Raw genomic sequence first — 22,911 nt, forward strand, 5'->3', positions numbered from 1 at the left:
CACAAATAACTGTAAGGCAGGATTAAAACAGGCCAGCGCTGAAAGAGACGTATAAATAAGGGTGATGGGGCTTCCAAGGAAAGCACATCACAGCTGCCGGATCAGTCAGCAAGGGTTTCCTTGGGCATCTGCAATGAGTCAGGAAAAATGGTCAGGGTTTTGTCATGTAAAGGGGCATTCTTATCAAAGGGAATGGGAAGCATCTGAGGGTGTGCGTTCTGGGAAGTGTGAGGAGTACACTTCGGCGAAAAACATAGATTTGGGCTGGAGAAGCAGGAGAGACGAGGATAGAGGACTTTGTCGGCAAGGGTGAGATGTCTGCAGTAATTTTTGCAGACATGCAAACCAGTTGGGAGATGTTTATGTGGGGAAGCGTGGCTGGGACTAGGGTGAGTCACATGAGGATCCTAGGGCGCAAAACTTAAGGAGACTTGCTCTCAGGTGCCACCTCTGCCTTTGCAGGATCCTGAGTCAGGTCTTCTTACTGCGCTCCCAGCTTGGTCTGGGAGTGGGGAGACCAGTGAGCAGCTGTTTTGCATATCCACAAGATTGCAGTGAAAGCTCTCAAGAGGGATTGGAGACCGTGGGCGCTGCATGAGACTGTGCAAATAGAGTTAATACAGACAGAAAAGATGTGCAACCTGGACAGTGGGAATGGTGCGCTCCTTTAAAAGATTCAACACAGACCAGGGACAATTCCACATGCTTCTCACATGTTAAATAATTTCCTGATGAAAGATAAAGCTTCTAGCCAGGAGTCCAGAGAGCTGAGTTCTAGTCTAGCTCTGCTCTAAGAGGTCCTGCGAGCCCCTGTGGCCTCAGCTCTTTGACCTGGGAAATGATTGAGTCACATGAGAACATTTCATAGGTCCATGAGAGCTCTAGAATCTCCCGTCACTCATGATGTATGTTAATATCATATCAGCTGACCTCAAAAGAGAACCCAAGCTTTGGGGACCCCAATCTTGGATCTACAAGATCTCTCAGACCAGAAGCCCTGGGGGGTAAATCCCTCAATCTAGAATCTTGTCTTTCATTGATTCACTGTTAACTACTTCTCAGATTTCTAGGTTTCGGGTCCCCCTTAAAGACTGACATTCCAGTCAGTCTGATGTTAAATTCTGCTTTCCCCTTTCCACCTTGTGTTACCTACCCCCACAGGCTGGCCCACATTTTTCTACCCCTCCCTCCTTCTCTCCTGTCATTAACAAAACTCCCCAGACCCTTGCAAAGGCCCTAAAGCAGAATTATCCCAAGAGAGAAACAGTGGATTTAATAAGCTTCTCCTTAGAAGGCCCCAGATCACTTCCAGTTGATTAGGGGAAAAAACAACTACACACAGGACAGTTTCCTGATGCAGGAGGTGAGAGAGAGAAAGAATAAAGAAAGTTCCTGAAGTCCTGGGCCTCAGGGACCAAATTAAGAAAGCAGCACCACTTATTCAAAATCAGATGAATGTCAGTGGGATGTTTGTCAAACAAACTTGTCATTATTTGTCACAATTTGAGGAAGTATCAGTCAATAGTCACACTCCAGCGCATAACAGAGTTATTTATAGCTGCCAGTCTAGAGTTTTAACTCATGCGGGGCCAAGGTTCGATGTTATAAACAGCTTTATTTATAATGATTGCATGGCTATAAATAGTTTGGTTCCCTGGGTGTCACAGAACAACCCGGGACGTGCTGCCAAAACCAGCGCCAGGAAGCGGGCTGCAGCAGGGAGGTGAATCCTGGTGGTGTTTTTTTGCTTCTCCGAGGACCCTCTCTGTGAGTCCTTGGCCAGGATATTTCATCTTCTTCCTCAGTGTCCCTTTTGGAACCGAGAGTCGGGCTCCATGGTGTTCCTGGGAGATGGTGGAAGTTACTCACTTAATTAATTAACATCTGCCCCGCGATCTGCTGTTGAAAGGGAGCCAGTATGGGGAGCACCGCCTCTTTTGTGCCTATTCACGGACAATGAGCTAATTACAGTCTCTCTCCTGCTGGAGGGTGGAGGGAGATATCCTGTTATTCCAGTGAACCGGCAAAGCTCTAAAGGTTTGTTTATAGCTTCAGATTTAATTTGAACGACAGCAGCGTCTCCTCTAAAAATAAGAGGTTGTCAGAAATTTAGAAATTTACTACTTTCTTGTGTCAGCAGAACCTTATCTAAGGAGTGGGAGGTTGGGGGATTTGGGGGGAGCCGAAGAGAGGAAGGGGAATATGTATACATAAATTTTACATGTAAAATACATAGGTATGTCAGCTTAAAAACTGATCATTTTACCATTTGGCACAGGGGCAGTATTCTCAACTTCCTCCCGACAACCTCCAACCCCACCTTCCAAAAATGCAAATCTATTTGTCATATGAAAATTTCTTGATCAGTAACTATTTCCATCTCATCCTCAAACTCCTTAGTCAATTTTAATACTGTTAAGCTAAATCTTCTTTTTCTTTCTTTCTTTCTTTCTTTTTTTTTTTTTTAAGAAAAGGTGTGGCCATAAAAAAAAATTTTACTGGATCTTAATTTGCAAGATTAGTTCTGGTTCATTTTATTGCTGTAATTTAATACTCATAATGATTTTCTGACACATATGTTTTAGCAGCAAGATCTACTTCCTATTCATTTTTCATTTCGATGCAGCTGACGTATATTAGGCAGGATGGTACAGATCTGAGGGAGCAGCACCCTGTGAGAAACTGACATCATTCTGCCGTCTTGGCATCCTCCCAGACATGTGTTGAGCCCCAAGAAGCCTGCACTTAGGTACATCCAGGGATTCAGGATCAAAGGTGATAAGCAAGAAATCCTTCTTTAAAAAGGAGTTAAAGTTTTTTTTTTTTCATTTATAGGATTATCAACATCATTACCATTATTATCATTACTGCAACTCTGGCTAAGGGAGTTGTGAGTTGCATCCTATTTGAACGTCTCCCACTGGATTGGAAGAAAGCAACGAGGGCCTCCTAAGTAAGCTAACAATCACGCTGCAGTGGTGGTGAATCATGGGCTCCGAGACCCAATGCCACAGGACCCTGATCTGGGTGCGGGGGAGGGCATCCCGGAGAAGGTGGCCTCCACATTGAATCCTACAGGTGGTTCCTTCGGGTGGTGATTGTGCCTTTTTGTTTCTGTACAGACACCTGCTGGCATAGTAGGGATATGGTAAATCTTTGTAGAGAGAGTTAATGAAGGTGTATTTTTCTTGGAATTTGACAGTCCCTCTGGAACACTATGTCATACATTAGCAATACATTAAAAAAACCCATGAATTTAAATGGTTAAAAATGAAAAATAAGAGAGAGGAGAGAGAGATTTGTGGAGTGTGTGCACTGGAGCAGAATGAGGACCCCCATCTGACTGGGGCTCTGGAATTCCTAAACAAAAGGATCAACTCCCTATTGGGAGTCGGCCCTTACGTGGCAAGAACATGCAAGGCCAAGGTGTAGGAAGTGAAATGGAGCAATGAGCATGTTGAAGTGAATTGGTCTGAGTGGCCTGAAAGGCATCGTCAGCATTTCCTCTCTGTTTATTTTTACATGAGTCTCTACCCATACGTGAGGCTAAGACTTCATCCGTCATGGGTTCCAATTCTGTGCTCAGGAAGGAGGTGGCATTAAGCTAAAAGGAAGAGGATAAGTACAAGGAGATGGTATTATATCAAGTTTCTCCCTTAGTCTTTCAGTTCTTCTCAAATACTTTTTCTTTTGGTTATACTTAGTTTCATGATTATTTCTACTATTTTTAAAAGAGAGATTCTCAATGTTTATTTTAAAACAAAAAGGACAGATGTTTTTCCACATTGCTATTGGGTGAAGGGGGAATTTTAATATTCACATTATCAAGCATGTAATTTCAGAGAAGATTCTTAGAATTGGAAATGTGCTTGCCCAGTCACTAATAGCTCCCATCTCAGAGATATTATGACCATATATCCTGGACCTAAATGTTCCCATTTAAAGGAAAAGGAACAGAACAATAAATCTGGCAGCATAACATGTAAATCTGATGATGCCTTATGCTTAATATTTTTGTTTATTTCTGTTTCTAAGAATTTTCCTCAATGCCGAGTACCAGCTGAGGAGGATGTGGTATAAATGTATTAAGCAGCTTTAGGGTCTCTGGCCACTAATTCTTAGGATTGTAGAGTTTTAGAGCCTCAGGAAACAATAAGAATTTTCTACTTTAGTTCTCTCTTTTTTACAGATACGGAAGCTGAGCCATTTGACTTCTAAGAGACAGAGTTGGGATAGAACAAATGTCTCTTGGCTTCTAGAAAAGATAACTAATATTTGTTGGACACAAATAGTTGTGCGCTTTACAAAGGTGCAGTCTGGTGGTGAAGGATGAGGGCTCTGGGGCCAGACAAGCCTAGGTTTGTATGTTGGCTCTGTCACTATTTGTGAGGCAGGGAAATGTTACTTCTTTTCTTTAAGCCTCAGTTTTCTTCATCCATAAAATGGGAACATTAATGACACAACAACAGAGGTGTTGGGACGACTGAATGAGATAAAGCAGGTCAAGCGCTTTGTGATGGTTCCTGACACATGGGACATCTTTGACATGTGACAGAAACCTCAGTGAAAACAAAACCAGAAAGCAAAACAACCACCCCACAGCTAGGCTTTTTGTTCTTTCGGCCTGGTAGGATCTGTACAGAGATGTTACTGGTGAAGCTTCTTTCTTCTTCACATCCTTTTGTGTATGCTTATTTCCATGGGGGCTGCAGAAGCCCTCTGAGAGAGAAATACATGAGTCCCGTGCACCATTAGGCTTTGGGCACAGTGACAGATCTGATGGATGGGTGGGCAGGGATGGGGAACAGGGAGGGGAGATCCTGGTGAGTCATCACCATGAGCAAGAGGGGTATCATATGCTTAGCTGGCCCAGAGCGGGAGAGTCTGGGCAGTGGACCCCACTTTGTAGCCCAGACTGTACCTGCTAGGGGTGCAGCTTTGCTCTGGGCATTGCTTTGATCAGCAATTGGAACTCAGGTGGATGAGAGCTCCGTGAAAGGCACTGCTATACTGTCTGGCCCTGAGGACTGAGATGGTTGGGATCCCACCCCTGGGATGAGAACACGGGCAGCAGGGGCACAGGTCGGCGGCTTTGAGGACCTGAAACTTATTGGAGAGAGTTATTTATTTCTGTAAATACCTGGATCTCTTGCAAGTCAAGCAAGTGGGGACTTAGACCACTAGAATTTGGAACAGTTGTCTTAATCACAGAAGCCATGTGATTTCACTCATATCCTGGAAAATACTATTTGCACATAAAATTATCCCATTTAATCCCTCAGTAGCCTTGCAAAGTTTTTATGGTATTTTGCAGATCAGGAAAATGGAAGCTCAGAGAGATGTAAATCACACTTAAGGTCACAGATATCAAAATAAAGCCTAGAATGAAAACAAATATCGTTGGTTTTGTAGTCTACATCCTGTCCTTGTCCAATGACCCCGCTGAATTTTACTTTTCATGCATTTTCCTTCCACCTTCTACCCTCTTTGGTTTGTGAATGGAGAGGTAGCTGTGACTTCCTGTGGCTGAGGGAAGCAGCAGCCTGTCTGGATACCTGAGCCAGGTCTGGGGCCAGGCAGCATGCATTCTAGTCCTGCCTGGGACACTCACTGGTCTCAAGGCCTTGAGCAAAGCAGCTGACTCCTTTGCACCCCAGTTTCCTCATCTGTAAGGTAAGATGTATTAGGGTTCTCCAGAGACACAGAAACAATAGGGTGTGGGTATGGGTGGGGTGGAGAGAGAGAATGAGAGAGAGAAAAAAAAGATGAAGAAAAAGAAGAAGAAGGAGAAGAGGAGGAAGAGGAAGAAGGAGAAGGAGAAGAAGAAGAAGAAAAGGAGAAGGAGGAGAAGAAGAATTATTTTAAGAAATTGGCTCAAGCAACTGTGGAGACTAGCAAGTCCAAAACGTTCAGGGCAGGCTGGACACCCAGGGAGGAGTTGATGGTGTTCCAGTGGGAAGGTATTCTGAACAGAATTCTGAACAGAGGTCCCTCTTCCCCAGGGGACCTCAGTCATTTCTCTTAAGACCCTCCACTGATTGGATGAGGCCCACCCACATTATTCAGGGTAACCTGCTTTGCTCAAAGACTACTGATGTAAGTGTTAATCTCATCTAAAAATTACCTGCACAGCAATAACTATGCTGGTGTTTGACCAAATATCTGGGTCCCATTAACCATCACATGGGGCTAATGAGATGTACTACATAAGGTTGATATGTGGGTTAAGTGAACTGATATAGGTGAAGAGTTTAGAACTGTGCCAGGTACAGATAAATTCTTGATAAGTGTTATCCATCATTCCTTCCAAAAGGAATCATTCATTCCCAGGGCAGACTCTGTCTCTGTGGCTTGGACATGCCATGTTGGCCACTGGGTCAATGCACCTGAAGTCCGCAGGCTTTGTTTCTCTTCCATTCACTTCTTGTGGCTGCCAAGAGTCTCTGTGCCTTGAGTGTGGCAGCCTGTGTCCGGGAGGAGAGTGAGCTTTCCTGGTGCCCACATCAATGAGGGCACTCGGTGCTGCCTCTCAGTAAAGGCCCAACAGGAGAAATGCTGCAAGGAAAGGTCTGGGGATGGAATTCTCCTGAGAGGATCTCTGTTGTTGCTTATACCCATGGCAAGGAGCAAACACAGTGCTCTTTCATCTTCCTTGGCAGGGTGTGCTGCTGCTGCCAGCCCGTCTGCCCCGCCCCGGGATCACCCCCATCTCCCAGGCTCAAGTGGATGGCCCTTCAGCAAATGCCTTTCTTGGAAAAAAATGAAAACTCTGCACCTCTTGCCGCCCACCTCCTTTTCCATTCAAAACTCTGCTCTATCTCCTTTGCCCAGCCGCACCTTTGGTGGCCCTTTCCTACCTGACAGAGGGAGATACCTTTGAGAGTCAGCCCTGCATTGCAAGCTGAGCAAATGTTCTTTTTGGAAACAGGGGAGTGTTCTTGTGGCTTTGGTCGATGAAAGCGGGTGGATTAAAAACTAGGATAAATGCAAAATATCCTGGGGGACAATGGGGAAGGAAAGCTGCGGGAAGGAGACATGGAAAGGAGGGTGGAATGGGAGATGGGAAGGGGCCGGCAGGACCAGGGAAAGGGTAAACCACGCTTTCATCTTGGAGTCTGATCTGTTTCTGAACTCTGATGGGTAAGGCCATGAATTTTAAAAGGTGTCTCTGCAGTGTCTCTGCAACTGACAGCTCCAGTCACAGAACCAGCCATCTCTGAAGCTCAAGAGTGCCGCAGGAGGCTGAGCCCAGGGAGTCTGAAGACCAGAAGGCTTGGGGAGCACAGCCGGCCCTGTCAGGAAGCAGGATCCCTCGCAGCTCCAAAGCACCGGCCTGGGCAGGCTTCTGGCTGCACCTGCAAGTGGCTGAGGCCAAGTATCCCCTGGCAGCTCCTGGAGGTGTCCACGGGTCTGGTATCAGCAGATAACTTTCTGAGCAGGTCTCAAGGCACTGCTGGGTGTGCTTGTCAATGGCAAAGTCACACGGACACCTGCTGCAGTCCCTGTTCACCTGTGCTGACTGCTGAGAGGACAGCAGGTCTCCCAGGGACTGGCGCTTTTCTCACCAGGGCTTTGAGGAAGGTCCTCTTCTAGAAAGGGCAGGCGGACCCTGCTTTGAGAGCTGCTCCCAGAGGGGATGCCGGGTAGTACCAAAGGTCCTGGAGGAGGCTCAGAGTCTGCAGGTCACCCAGCAGAGGGAGGGATGTGAAGGTGGCCTGCTGACTGCTCTGGGCTGGAAACGTGGCAGTGACTATTGTCCTTGGAGCCCTGGGAGAAATGCCAGTGCATCTTACTTTATGAGAAATGCATGCTCTTGAGAAATGGAGTGGGGCCATTTAAAAAATATGTATTGTTATATCTTTATCAATGTGTCTGATTTTTTTTTTTTTTTTTGGAAACCCTGGAGTATTGGAATCATGACTTCTCTGTTTGTGAATTGAGCATTAGGAATATTGAGTTTTCTAAAAGCAGGGATATTGGTAAGGGAAGCAAATGGACACTTCTGGAACTATAAAGTAGCCCAGAGCAGGACCCTGACAGCAACCAATGACACAGCTCCTTAGCTCGCTGGCTGAGCCAGGAAAACAGAGGTAGTGGCCCTGGGCAGAGGGATGCCATGCACAGCCAATCCTGTGGAGACACTGGGGGGCATCTGGGAGCCCCACAAGAGCCCACCCCTCCTCAGCTCTGTCTCCTGCCTGGTTACATCCTCAGAACTGTGAGGTACCCCTCCAGCAGCTGGAGGCCTGTGGAGGGGACTCGCTGTGTCTAATATTTGGGACTCCTGAGCCCCTATTACAAGGGAGACTCTTTTTAGAGGGTGTGCGGGACAAAACAGCTTCTCCCTCATTTATTAAAAATTGTCCATTGGAGTAAAATATACATAACATAAAATTTGCCATTTTAACCATTTAAAAATACATTTCAGTGACATTAAGCACATTCATAACCTTGTGCAACCATCATCACCATCCAGCCCTGGGTATTTTTTCATCAGCCCTAACTGAAACTCTATACCTATTAAACACCAGCTCCTCCTTCTCTTCTTCCCCCGGGCCCTGGCAACCACCATTCCATGTTCTGTCTCTAGAAATATGACCACTCTAGCTATCTCACTTAAGTGCGATCACACAGTATTTGTCCTTCTGTGTCTGGTTTATTTCACCTAGCATGATGTCTTTAAGGCTCATCCTTGTTGCAGCATGTATCAGATGTTATTTATTTATCTTTTTATGATGGTAAAAATATCATAAGGTGTATCATTTTAAGCATTCATAAGCATTCATAAGGGCACAGTTCAGTAGCATTAAATCCATTCACAATGCTGGGTAATCACCACCACTATCTATCTATCTATCTATCTATCTATCTATCTATCTATCTATCTATCTAATCTGTCTATCTATCTATCTATCTATCTATCTATCTATCTATCTATCTATCTATCTATCTATCTAACTTTTTCATCATCCCCAGTAGAAACTCTGTACCCATTAAACAGTAAGTCCCTATTCCCTTCTCCTCCCAGTCTCTGGTAACCTTTAGTCTATTCTCTCTCTGTATAAATTGGTCTATTGCTATGGACCTCATATAAGTGGAATCATCCATTATCTCCCGCCTTCTGAGCACAGATTAGATTAGAACACAGATTTTCAAAGTCTCCTCAAAGAGACAGAAGACCAGCACCTAGCGGAACTTAAGGGTTGCACATGGCTATGCTGGGGGGTTTTCCAGTCTGCATCAGGAAAACAGAACAGGGAGCATCCCAAAGCAGCCTAGACAGGACCTCCCCAGGCTTGAGAGGGAAGGTGCTCGGAGAGGGATGGCCTGGCAGGTACGTCCAGCCACCGAGGGAGGCCCTGAGTGACTCACATCACAGTGCTCCCCTTGTTTGAATTCCAGCCTCAGTGAGCACCCTTCTGAAAATCTGCCTGCGCAGAGAAAGCGTGGGACCAGGCGACACCTTGTCTTGATGGCTTGGCACTCATGCTTGTCTTGGCAGCAGAGAGGAATGGCCAAAATACAAATGGAGAAGTGGTTTCTGAGTTTGAAAAATGGCTCTGCCATTTACAATATGTGAGACCTGGAGCTCAGCTTCCACTTCTGAAAAATGAGTATGAGAAGAGTCACCATCTCATAGGTATGAGTAGACATGAGAAATAAGAAAAAGCACACAGAATGCAGAAAAGTGTTCTGCCGAATGCCTGACCCACTGTTAAGTGTTCAGCCGTGATCATAATCATAATGTTAATTTGTTGTGTTGGTGCATATCAGTTTCTTATAAGTTTTGCTAGCATGACTCACTATCCTCAAGTCCAGAGAGTTTTAAGACGCTGAAATTGAGTTTGGGAAATGCATGCCCCAGGGTCAGGCATTTCTGTGAATTTGTTGGGGTGAGTAACCAACCACTTGTGCATCTTGAGAAATCAGTAGTTTGTCTCCCTGGTGACATCTTGATCTCACCACTCATTTTCCTTCCTAAGCATTGATAGAAATAAATCACTGGAAAGTATGAGCTAATTTTGGGGTAATAAATCTTAAATTGCATTCTTATTTTAGTTTATCATGTTGCACAAAGCGCACATTGGTGGATGGGAGACCTAGTTAAAAAGGTGTAGACGGAACAATTTAAAATCTCCCTAGACAGCCAAGTTCACAGTGACAGGATCCATAGTAAAGTATTCAGTGGCTCCTCGAAGCCCTGCAATTTGAACATGGGTCCCCCATCCCGCACATCTGCCCTGGCTGGCTTCAGGGATTCTGCTCAGGGCAGTAGCTGCTGCCGTTACCTCTGCTGGTGGGATCCGGGCAGCGGTCTTCATGGTCTCAGGAGGCAGTTCTCAGGAGGGGTTACCCAGGGCAAGGGTTCAGATACACTCACGTGGGGGCAGTCTCTTTGCAGCTTCAGAACCCTGACCCTTTAATACCTGGCCTTTGGAGTAGAAGCCCACCCACTGCTCCTATTTCCCCCAGACTTAGGGTGGATTCTGTCTCTAAAGCTTCCTGGTTCCTTTGTGCCACCTCACTCAGGTTATCCGTAGATTTTTATTCACTGCAAATCTCAAAGCCAGAGCCCTGTGGGCTTGGTCCCTCTCCCCTCAGGTGGCCCCTCTGCTCCTGTGTGCATTTGCTCAACCCCCAGGCTCCATTTAGCAGTGGGCGTGTCAGGGCGGGCAGTGAGCGCCCATCTGCCCACCGATCCCAGTTGGGTGGATTAATTAATGATTACAGAGGACTTTGAAGGTTGCAGGGCTAATTATTTAGCCAGTTCCCTCCCTTCCCCCAAGTCCCCTCGACGGCCTTTTGTCTCTTTCCCTCATGGGGTGTCCTTTGAAGTGAATAGGAGAAGATGAATCAGGGGTCAGTTAATAGGGCTGGCCATTACAGATGGCTGGCTGGAGAGTCCCGTCTGGACGCTGCTCCACTGCGGGAGCTGAGTTTCTCCATGGAGCCCAGCAGCACGGTGGAGCTTTCTTTCTATCAGAACTGGCCCAGGTTCCCAGAACACCGTGACTTCCCAGTCTCCCAGCTGGGCACAGCAAACATCAGGTCTTCACTGGCTGTGGTGTAGCCTGATGCCCTTGTGCTTCTGCAGCTTTTTCTCCCAATCTCGACGTGAAATCCTTTACTTATGAATTCATTCTCTCCCCTCTCTCTATTACTCTTTCCCAGAGCATGGCCCCATAGGAAGCACATGTGAGTTCTGCTCCCATTTCTAGGTTACTTCCAGGTTGGAGAGAACTAATTCTTTTTTTTTTTTTTTTTTTTTGAGACGGCGTCTTGCTCTGTCACCCAGGCTGGAGTGCAGTGGCCGGATCTCAGCTCACTGCAAGCTCCGCCTCCCGGGTTTACGCCATTCTCCTGCCTCAGACTCCCGAGTAGCTGAGACTACAGACGCCCGCCACCTTGCCCGGCTAGTTTTTTGTATTTTTTAGTAGAGACGGGGTTTCACCGTGTTAGCCACGATGGTCTCGATCTCCTGACCTCGTGATCCGCCCGTCTCGGCCTCCCAAAGTGCTGGGATTACAGGCTTGAGCCACCGCGCCCGGCCGGAGAGAACTAATTCTAAGCCGTATCATGGGAGCAGCGAGTTTAGGCTGCCTTGCAGAGCGAGAAGACCATAGGTATCTCTCTGCCTTTTCTTTCTTCCCACAAACTAAGATACTGAAACGAAGTAGATTTTTCTATTATTGTAAATTCTTGAATTGTGTATGCTTTTTTAGTCAGGAAAATCTAAGTGTAAACTAAATATTATAAGTAGTAGGATTACGCTTCCAATATCCCCTACCTGAGCTCGAGAGTGGATCCTCTGTGTACTTGTGTGCATATGAAAGGGGAGATGTCTGTGGCTGAAAAATCCTGAGTTACTAGTTCATGCGCTCGTTCATACACATCTATCACATTTATTGAGAAGCTACTCGATTGTAGTGGCGTTAGAGATATAAAGCCGAGACACCACTCAGTTCTAAAGCTATTTCCAGTGCAGTAGGGAAAAGAATATAAAAAACATGTCAACATGGCAGAATAATATTTTGAGTTATTATTTTGGATATTGCTCTATTTTTACGTTCCCTGTGACCAACAGGTAGATAGGCCCGTTGCCTGTCCTTGCTTCAGGATATTTTCAGGGCTGAAAACAGAAGCTGCTTGAAGTCAAAGGCTTTTGTAGAAGTCCCAAGCTCTTTAAAAAAATGATGTCAGCAGGCTCTGAGGGCAGCAGGATGGAAGAGAGGTGACTCCCGGGGCACGAGGCTGATCATGAGGGCTTTGAGGATGACCAAGGAAGGGAGGGAGGAGGACAGAAAGGTGAGGCCTCGTGGAAAGGTCTAGAAGGTGTGGGTGTAGCAGCCCTGGAGAAGGTGGGGAGGCACTGGGGGTTGCAGCTTCACTCCAACCTCCCTAGATGTGAACCTGAGGCAGAGAGGCCACGGGCCCTGAGGCCCATGTGGGCTGGGACCATGCCGGACTCTGGGGACCAGAAAAGACTGACAATGGCCAGCGAGTGGAGTGGGCTCTCCAGCTCTTTGGTGATCTGCACAGTTCCCCTGGGCCAGTAGGCTTGTTAATGATGGTGCAGGGATGTCTGCTGTCCCAGAAGGGTGGGAGATCAGAGTGGGATCTAAGACGGTTTAAAATAAAAATGATATGGAACAGTGGGACTCTGATACTCTACCTATGACACAACTCTGACACAATTTAAAAGGGGAGGTGGTGGAGATATAGTCAAATTCATAGAGATAGAAAGTAGACTGGTGGTTTCCAGGGACTGGGGGTAGGGGGCACTGGGGGTTAGAGTTTGATGGGTGCAGAGTTTCCATGTGGCAAGATGCAAAGAGTTCTGGAGATGGCATAATGATGGGAATGTACTTACCCTGCTGAACTGCATACTCAACAACAGCTACGGTGGTTAGTGTTATGCCATGTGTGTTTTATCATGACTCATAAGCTATAGAGTTTGGCCCCAAGAGTGCTGGGAGCAAAGATGGAGGTAGATCGAAGTCAGCTTGGGGACAGTCATGGAGGGCTTCGCTGGCAGGTGCCCAGTGACTGAGACCCAAAGGATGGGCTGGCAGGAAAGAGGTGGAGGGGGTGTGGAAACAGAGAGGGTGAGACTGGGGAGGTCGGAAGGGGGCAAGGGAAAGATGAGCACGCACATACACACATATGTGTGCTTTCACACTCACATCCACCTGCACACACACCCAGCCAGCAGAGCACCCTGGGTGCATCTGAACAGCGTGGCTGGAGTTTAGAACGTTAGGCGGGATGGCGAGTAGAGGGGAGATTGGTTTAGATTTTATCTGGTAGGTGATGGGAACCATTGAGTATTCTTGGTGGCGGCTGAGGGATGGTGACACAATCAGACTGGTGTTCCCGCAAGATCACCCTGGCAGCTGTGCGGAAGATGGGGTTGAGTCCAGAGGCGGAGCCCCGCCTGGGACTGCCTGCAGAAGAGCAACAGCTTCTGCCTGTCTCAGAAGCTCCTGCTCTCCTAGTTCTCTGGGAGCATGAGAGTTAGCATCACCTGTCTCCTTCCCAGACCCCAGGGGCAGCTCGGCCATCTGTGGCACATCATCTCTGTGTGCTTGACCGTTCTGTTGTTTTGAGAATCTCTGCTCTTATCTCACAGCCCTAATGGAGAGAAAGAGTGAGCATCACAGACAGATCTTTCCCCAAGCATTGCCATTCGTCCATGCCCCTCATCCACATTCTCTTTCTTTTATGAGCAGAGATTCATTTCTATGCCCCGAAACCTACCGCTCCAAGGGCCATCTGTTGCTGTTTATGGAGGCAGAATAGTGCTTCCGTAGGCTGGGCAGACTCGAAGATCTGACTGCCTCGGGTTGAAGTCCAGCTCTGACAAGTTTTTCAACCTTTATTATCATGTCTCTAAAATCAGGATGTTGATAGTATCTTCATTGGACTGTTGCGAGGATTCAATGAATTTATCTTTTAAAAGCACTTAGAATGACATCTGGCAGAGAGTTGATGCTTTATTAACTAAACATCTACTCCAAAAAGTAATGATGGGGATTAAATGGGATGCTATTCCTGAGGGAGTTGGCATGGCACCTAGAATACAGTAAGCACACAATACATATTAACTGTTGCTATTACTCTTAAGATGTTTAGAATTGTGCTGGAATATGACACGTGCAAGATGAGATGAAAGGAGATGAGATAGGTTTGTGTAGGGGGGTTGAATTCATGCAGATGCTTTTGAGGAAACTAAAGCGGTCCCCACAGCCCTCCTGGTGGTCTCTGTCCAGTCTCTCTGACATCCCATCTGTCTCCACACTGCAGCTGCTGCACATGCTTTCCTGACGAGCTGTGGATCTAGTCAGTCAACTCCCTGACTTACTTAGAAACCTGGTAGTGATCCTTGTTACGGGTTGAACGTTGTCCCCACAAAAGACGCATTGAAGTCCTAACTCCGAGTAGCTCAGAATGTGGCCTTATATGGAAATAGTCTTTGCCGATGCAATCAGTGAAGATGAGGTCCTATGGAGGAGGGCGGGACTCTGATCCAACGGGAAGGTCCTTATAGGAGGAAGGCCATGTGAAGACACAGACCCGGGGAGAGGCCACGGGAAGGCGGAGGCAGAGATTGGGGTGATACATCTCCAAGCCAAGGAATCATACGAGTTGCTGGCTGCCAGCAGAAAGCCAAACAGAGACATGGACCAGAGTATTCTGCAGAACCCTCCAAAGGGGCCAGCCCTGCCTATATCTTGATTTTGGACTTTGAGCCTCCAGAACTGTGAGACACTGAATTTCTGTTCCTTTAAGCCAGGCAGTCTGTGTTACTTCTTACAGCGGCCCCAGGAAACGAACGAGAAACCAGTCCATACTGCTTAGCATGGTACTTAGGGTTCACTCTCTTCTACGTGCGCGCACGCGCGCGCGCACACACACACACACACACACACACACACAAAACCTACACCAGGCTATTTGTAATTCCACAAATAGGATTTGAAAAGTTATTTGTGGTAGGAAGAAATTATTTGATACCGATGATGACTGCTCCCAGAGTGCTAAGATCCTGGTGCCTGGAGCTCTTTTTGTTTGTGGCGCACCTGCACCCTAGAAGACAGTGGGTGTGACAGAGTGAGAGGATGCCCTAGAAAAGGAGGAGTGGAGTGGGTCTGGGAAATTCACAGGGCTGGTGATTTGGGCCTTGTAGACTGTGGAACCCAGGAAAAGAATAACCTGGGGTTGGTGCCCAAGGGACTTTGGCAGAGGTGGGCAAGGGTGTTGAGGGGGATTTTTGGAGAGAAATGCTGCCTGCTATGTGATGTGGGTTGTCCCTGCTCTCTCTGTCTCTATCACTGGTAAAATCCTTGCCCCCTCTGTACTGGTGGCATTCATTCCCCTCCCCTCCGCCTTACCCCTCCCTTCTCCTTCTTCCTCTCCCCCAACTTTCTCCTCTCCCTTCTAATGGGTGGTAATGTAGTACCTGCTTGGGGACAGCTCAAGGTGAAATTAGAGGCCGGGTTATCTGAGTGATCCAAGCCTACACTCCCATTCCCTTGTTCATGCTGTTCCTCTCTTTTCCCTTGTTGGTGCTGTTTTCTACACCTGGGATGCTCTTACTCTCTTTTCTGCCCAAAACCCCACTTGTCTTTCAAGTGTCCTCACTTTCGTGAAGATTTCTGTAACCCCTCCCCTTTCCCTACTCTTAGGCAGAATTACAATGAACCCTGCCTCTGAAATTCCCTAGAGCTTCTCAAATCTTTCTATGGCACCCACAAAGAAAAGGAAGCTTGGGTCATAATTTATCTTTACCAACCCTCCACCCACCCTCACACTAAGCCCAGAGGCCAGCGCATAGTAGGTCCTCAGTGACGGGTTGGTGTGGGACCAGTGAGTGAACAAAGGGAGGGGCTGTGGGGTGTAGGACCAGAAAGGGTGGGGCGCTGTGGGCCAACAAGGAAAGGAGCTAAAAATGAGTGGGGCAGGAGAGAGGAGTTCAATGATACCCTTCTTTTAAGTGCCCCTCAGAGAAGTCGAATTTGCATCATTAAAACCCAAATAACCAGGGAATGAATGGTGAGCAAAGCGGGAGATAGAATTGTGAAGATGGAAAGGAAACAGAGCCAAGGACAGGAGAGGAAAGGGGCTTAAAACAGGCTTGCGCTAGAATTTTAAAAAAGGCAGCCGGGTGCGGTGGTTCACACCTATAATCCCAGCACTTTGGGAGGCCAAGGCAGGAGAATCACAAGGTCAGGAGTTCGAGACCAGCCTGGTCAACATGGTGAAACCCCATCTTTACTAAAAATACAAAAAATTAGCCTGGTATAGTGGCGGGCACCCCTAATCCCAGCTACTTAGGAGGCTGAAGCAGGAGAATCACTTGAACCTGGGAGACGGAGGTTGCAGTGAGCCAAGATTGCATGATTAATATCCCAGCCCGGGTGACAATGCAAGACTCTGTCTTTAAAAAAAAAAAAAAAGACAAAGATGGAAGTGGGACAAATACAGCAGGAAGAAGGACTGAGAAGGAGTGCAGGAGGGAGGCTGAGATTTGAGTTCAGAAAAGGTGTTGGTTTATGTTGGAACTGGGACAAACAAAATCCACAGCCTCACTCCACATAGGGTAGGTGGAGAACTGGCCGTGCACAGAAGCTCCAGAGCCCTTTTTGTGGAGAGGGAGGAAACGATGGATAATAATATGCTATAGAGATAAATTAATAATACTAAGCTACCTCACCGGGGTGTTACGAGTGTTAATTAATTAATTATTGTTTGCAAAGCACTTTGAAGGTGGAAAGGCTCTATAATTATTATGAATAAAATGTCAGAGATAATCATCTGGCAGAATGCAATGACCTCGTCAGCATCTCATTTGCATGGCATGAAGCAGAGCATTGGTTCTGGGATTCTCTGTCGAAGGGGGAGGCCTGCCGGGGCCGACAGATGCCCGTCTCCACGCCCTGCCTTCTCCTTCTCCCCGCCGTATCTCTCTGGCAGCCCCAGAGCTGCGGCCTCCACTTCCTTGGCAGCGAGTTCACGAGCTACTGTGTAAGGTGATATTTTTATGAGTCAGAAAACTACATATGCAATAAGCTGGTGGCCGGATGACTTCACGATGGGCAGCATTGTAATGTCACAGGCCCGAGGAACACCCTTCACACTGAGCAGCTTTTGGTTTGGCAAGCTGTTTTGTTTCAGAGGAGATTAAGAACACGGTGGTCTAGGGCTGCCCTTCCAGAGTAGGAAGGGCGTGGGCTTTGCAGGCAGGGAGAAGATGGACTTCATCTGGGAAGAGGTTAGTGCCTGTGATGTGCCAGGTCAGGGCTTGGAGGGAAGGGCAGTGAACAGACCACAATGCTGGCTCATGAAGCTGACATGCTAAATGTGGGAAACAGACAATAAGCAAACACCTCTGCGTCTCTATATGTAATGTGTCCGGTGGCAGTAAAGGCAAAGAAGAAAAACGTAATAGAAGAAGGCAAATGGAGGGTGAGGGGAAAAGCTGTATGAGCTGGGTATGTAGGAGACCAATACTAGGTGTACCCGCTGGTGTGAGGTCTGGGAGTTGTTCATCCGGGAGGAAAGATGTTTGAGGACAGTTCCCTTCAGCCAGTGTTTCCCTGCTTGGTTTAGATGATGAGGCAAAAGAACTGCATGGAGTATTGACCAACCCTTGCTCTTGTATTAGAAAAGCAAATCAACCCTGCCAACCAATTCCCCTTCAAGCCAATATGGAAGAGAGAATGTTATTTTAATATTAGATAGGCATGGTCAGAATTACATGCACGTAAAGGAACACAAAAGCAACTATCAAGTGTGGACAGGATTTCACACCCATTTATACCCAAAAGACAGAACGATGAAAACTTCTTTATCTCCTTGAGAGACAAGAGGACTCACCTTATTTTTTGTCTCATGTATTCCCTGTGAGAGATCCCGGAGCTAGTTCTAGAGGTAAGTGTCGACAGTTCCAAGGGTCAGAAAGCCAAGGACCTTGTGTTGTAAAATAAACCGTTGAGCCTTTTTATCAGGCCTAGTGTGTTCACAAGGAGACATCCTAAATAGGGAAGGGTGGGTAGGCAGAGGCCTCCTTCCTCAAAGAAAGCACTTCCCCCTTACACTCCTGATGGTAGTTATTAATCTTTTTAAACCTCAGCTGAATTAAGTGTTGGAATCGCGCTGTTACTGCTGAGACACCCGTTCCTGTATAAACAACTGGCTACCGACTCCAATACTGTGATCTTAGGAAAAACAACACCAGCTTCAGGCCGGCTTTTTTTGTTAAGCGTGGATTTGGAGCAGTGATTCTCAAACCTCAGAATCCCCTGGAGGACTTCTGATAACACAGATGCAGGGCCGCCCTACCCTCTCTAGAGCTTCTGACTCAGTAGGTCCAGGATGGGACCTGAAAACGTGCATTTCCAACAACTTCCCAAGTGATGCAGTTGCTGCTGGGCCAGGGACCACACTTTGAAAACCACTGAACGTGAGCAAATGAACCTGTTTTGGAGAAAGGGACTGGGGCGAAGGTAGTGGATAAAGAAGAGAGAAGACAGATGTGGAGGGGAGATGAAGAGCATGGCATCCGATGCAGAGAACTCAGGGTTATGGACTGATGAGACGCACCAAGCTCTTGGGGACACAGTGTGGCTGGGAGCTCTGGAATGGGGGTTATCCTCAGTCAGGACTGCCACTCCCCGCTCTGGGTGTGGGCTACACTCCCTCTCCCTTCATAGTGCCCACCCTCGAGGAGAAGCACTTTCAAGGATGCACGCTCCTGCCTCTGGGAATGTCAAAAGATAGTCGGCAGGAAGTGCCTGGCACAGAGGCTGGGGCTCAGTTGTTATTGATAATTAGGAGCTCAACAGGAACTCGAACCAAAAAATTGTCCTCGGAGTGCCGAGGTATTTATTTGCACAGAGAGTTTGCCAAGTTCCTTCTGACTTCTCTTTCCCCTGCCATCCCCCACTGTGGCTGGGAACCCTGCATGTCAATGGCTTTGAACTGGGACTTCAAAGAGAAGCCGAGCTCTGTTCTTCAAACAGGTTTATAAAGAGATTTTGATACAAGACAACAATACTTGTCAGCAGTGCCCAGTTATCGTCCTTCCCTTTGTAGTTTTATTAGGAAATAATTTCCCAGCCGGTGAGGCTCCTGCTGGCACGCCTTGTTTCTCTACTTGCGATTGGATCTACCCACCGGAGGGGCTGCCCCTCGTGCTGCAGCAGTTTTGCCAGCTGGGATCCCGAGAAAGACATCACCAAAGGGTCTCCCAGCAGCCAATTTACCATCTGCCCCCCACCCCCCGCCCCCGCCTCCTCTCGCTCTTTGTAGCAAAAATGCAATTTGTTTGACCTCTGGGGAGGTTTAAAATCCCAGCTTCTCAAGTACCCCCCAATTACTTTTTTTTTTTTTTTTTAAGAAGGAAGAGAAAGAGGAAACTGACCAGAAAAGAAAAGAATAATTTAAGCCTCCCTTTCTATCATGCCCTGCATTTTGGGTTGGCAACAGAATTCCCAAGAGATGAAAACTAAAGAGCCCAGTTCCTTTGGGAATCAAGCAGGAGTGTTCGGAGCCTACATTTAAGCCCAGGTAGGGTGTGGCTTCCCAGAAGGTAGGGTGTGGCTTCCCAGAAGGTAGGGTGTGGCTTCCCAGAAGGTAGGGTGTGGCTTTCCCAGGTGCTGTTTCTTTCCTGATATTTTGGCACACAGGACATTGAGTCTACTGTGTGTGGAGCACCATCTGAGCAAGATAGAAATGACGGACACCGGGTCCCTCTGGTCATGTTTCTCTGCATGGGTGTGGTGAGCTGGGGGGACAAGCACGCTGGACAGGGGCTCTGCACAGAGGCCTCTGTTCACAGCAGAGGAAGGGACCCTGGGCTTTGGGGGCACAGCTGTCCAGAGCCGTGCACCAGACCTGCTAGAGGTGGCTGTTGATCATCAGCTGAGGGAGAGCCAGTGGGGAGGGAGGGTGTGCTGTGGTGGTGGTTTTAGGATGAGGCCCCTGGGATGGGTTTCCGCACTAGGAAAGGGTACGGACAGAGAGACAGGGTGGAGTTGTGGGCGGGAGAAAATAATGGGTGGATTCTGATCCTGGGAGAGGTAGGACAGAATAGAATTGGGGCAGAAGTAGGCACCTAGCCACAGAAAAACCTACATTTCACTTCCTTTTTATGAAATTGGGAAAGAATCGTGAGAGAAGGCGCTGATTGTTTAGGGGGTTAGGGAGCGGAGAATGTGGGCATGGTCACGTTTTCTGCCCTTTATTCTCACTGGGAAATAGGAATTAAGGGCATCTGCTGGGCAGGGGAGGGGATTTAGGAAGTTAGAGGCAGAAGCATCTTAGAGATCATTTAGTTCAAAGCCCTCATTTTAGCCAATAAGGTTTAGAGAGATGGAGGCATTTCCCTAGGTAACACATTGATGAGTGGGGAAGCAGGGACTTGAACCTACGTCTGCTGCATCCCAGGTTAAAGCCACTGCTTTGTGGGGGGTAGGGGGGGGCGGTTGCTGCCATCCTGAGCAGCAACCTGTTCTGCGTCCACCTGGGAGGCTGGAGGAGCCGTGGCAGCTGGGCAAGGCCTTCTGGGATACTTGGCCATCTCAGCGATGAGGTTGGCTCTAATGCCCTCCCTCAGTGCAGAGGGGAGCCTGCTGCAGTCAAGGGTCACCCAGGGTCACGTCAGGCCACTGCACAATGCGCAGAGCTCCATGTGTGCAGGAGGCACAGAGCTGATGCCATTCCTCAGACTCTGAAGAAGTTTGCTGACCTGGTATTACTCACCTTCTCCTCAATAATTTCCTGCTGTTGCCAGAGGAAATAGTCAATGCTTTCCCCAAGAAACTGCAGCATAGAAAGCAGTCTCAGAACCTGTAGTTTCTGAGGAGAAATGTGCATGACCACATGAATACCAGAGACCTGCTGGTTCCTGCCCAGGATCTATGCCCATGTTATTATACCCATTGGACAGATGCGGAAACCGACACTGAAAGACCAGCGATTTCCAAAGCTTCACCCAAAGGCAGGAAGAAAACTCATAGCTTAGTGTTGCTGCATTTTTTCCTGAATCTTCCCCTGCCGATCGCTTCATATTTCCATGGAGTGTAAAGCCTTAACAGAGACAGACAGATGGAAGATGAACAATGAGCCCTTTTCCATGGGATCTGGCCAGAGTGGACTCAACCCTAGCCACGGACATAATTTTTTGAGGCAACAATTAAAAAAAATAAATAAAGCTATCATGACATAGAATCACAAAAGTTGTAATATATTTTCCATATTTGAATTTAGGGAATGGCAAACTATGGCTTGCAGGCCAAATGTGTTACAGCCTGTTTTTGTACAGCCTGTGAGCTAAGAATGGTTTTTATGTTTTAAAAGGACTTTTTTTTTTTTTTAAAGGAAAAACAAAGAATATTCTATAGAGGCTGTGTGTAGCCCATAAAACCTCCTGTGTTAACTAACTAGCCCTTTATAGAAAAAATTTGCTGATCCCTGATAACATATAATGCTTTAATCACAAAAGATACAACTGTGGAATTGAATTATTCACAAGATAAGCATAAAATGTATTAAAAATATTCATTTGTTGTTTGAGTGGTCATATGAGCTTATAATAAAATATAAATCCCAAGTTGTTTGGCTACTGCTGTTTATCCCAGTCACGTCAGCTAATCTCTTGATCTTCACTTGAACATAGGTCAGAAGTGACCCTTGGAGGTCTCTGTGACCTTGAGGCTTGGCTGTGCAGTCCTCCTGGCCCCTGGCCCGGGTAACATGCTCTGGGTTTCATTTGAGCTGGAGAGGAAGGTGCAGGGCCTGCTACCCCGGTGTGGCATCTTAGTTTGCCTGGCCTGCGTCACGGAGGCCATTCATGGTGGGATGAGGGAAACCTGGTCCTTCCTCATTCTTGCGGCAGCGCAAGCACCGAATGTAGCAGAGGTGGCCAGGGCTGTTGGGGGTGTGACTGACTGATACTCTGGCTCTCTGTCCAGTATACGCAACCAAAGCCTTGTGATGTCTGTTGTAAATTCACAGAAGGGTTGTGTCACTGGACAGGGATAGCTGTGTTTCAGAACTGCCACACCCACCGCACAAAGGGTGCCAATGTGCTTTGGGGTCTTCCCATGAAGGTGGGCGGCCAAATGAAATAACACCTCGTGGCACAGCAGCTGGCCAGGAGGAGCCGGGAACAAACACACTGCATTGGGACAGGATCTGGTTGCCAAGTCAGGGAGGGTGCGCACCTAACTCTCCTCTACTCAGAGTCAGAAAGGCAGAGCAGTGGAGGTGAAAGGAGGAGGGTGGCCAGTCACAGAGAACAGGGTTCAGACCCTGCCTCTGCCATTGATTAATCATGCAGTGTCTGGAATCGTCAGTTTCTTCACCTGTGAAGCGAGGATAACAATAGGACCGGGTTACCCCATGGAGTGACTGGGAAGTTGAGAAGAGATATCGGATGCAAAGACATTGGACAAGAAGGCAACAGCAAAAGTCACCAGGGCTTCGCTCTATTCCATCCTGTGAATGGTGGCCTTATTTCTGCATAAACACTTCACTTAAGGTCTAAGGGGAGTCACCAATGAGCAGAAAGAAAGAGAGAGAGACAGACAGAGAGAGACAGAGAGAGAGAGACAGAGAGTGGGGAGAGAGTGTACATTTTGAAATGCAGAAATGGTATAGAAAAAAAAAATTCTAGAGGGAGAAACTGTAACTAAACCAAAATTAAGCAGCACTTCTTAAATTGTAAACATCATAGAGAAACAGAGCCAGCAGGCACCTCAGTGATCGCACAGTCCAACTTATCTTTAGACCTTTGCAAAGGAAAGGAGGCAGACGGCTGGTGCTCAAATCCCAGCTTTGCCATTTACTTTGGGCAAGTAGTTGAAGTTTCCTAAGCCTCAACTCCCTTGTTGGTGTGAACATTAATTG

At 47.4% G+C, this 22,911-nt stretch overlaps 1 long non-coding RNA gene across 1 annotated transcript; it reads left to right on the forward strand.

Moving 5' to 3' along the window:
* Window positions 1–1,608: 1,608 nt before the first annotated feature.
* LOC114677697 (uncharacterized) lies at window positions 1,609–7,861 on the forward strand. The gene is made up of 3 exons (XR_003729119.2): window positions 1,609–2,037; window positions 2,836–6,096; window positions 6,660–7,861. It is a non-coding gene; the product is annotated as an uncharacterized LOC114677697 (long non-coding RNA).
* The last annotated feature ends 15,050 nt before the right edge of the window (window positions 7,862–22,911 follow it).

This window comes from Macaca mulatta, chromosome 4 (assembly GCF_049350105.2).
Source record: "Macaca mulatta isolate MMU2019108-1 chromosome 4, T2T-MMU8v2.0, whole genome shotgun sequence".
NCBI lineage: Eukaryota > Metazoa > Chordata > Mammalia > Primates > Cercopithecidae > Macaca > Macaca mulatta.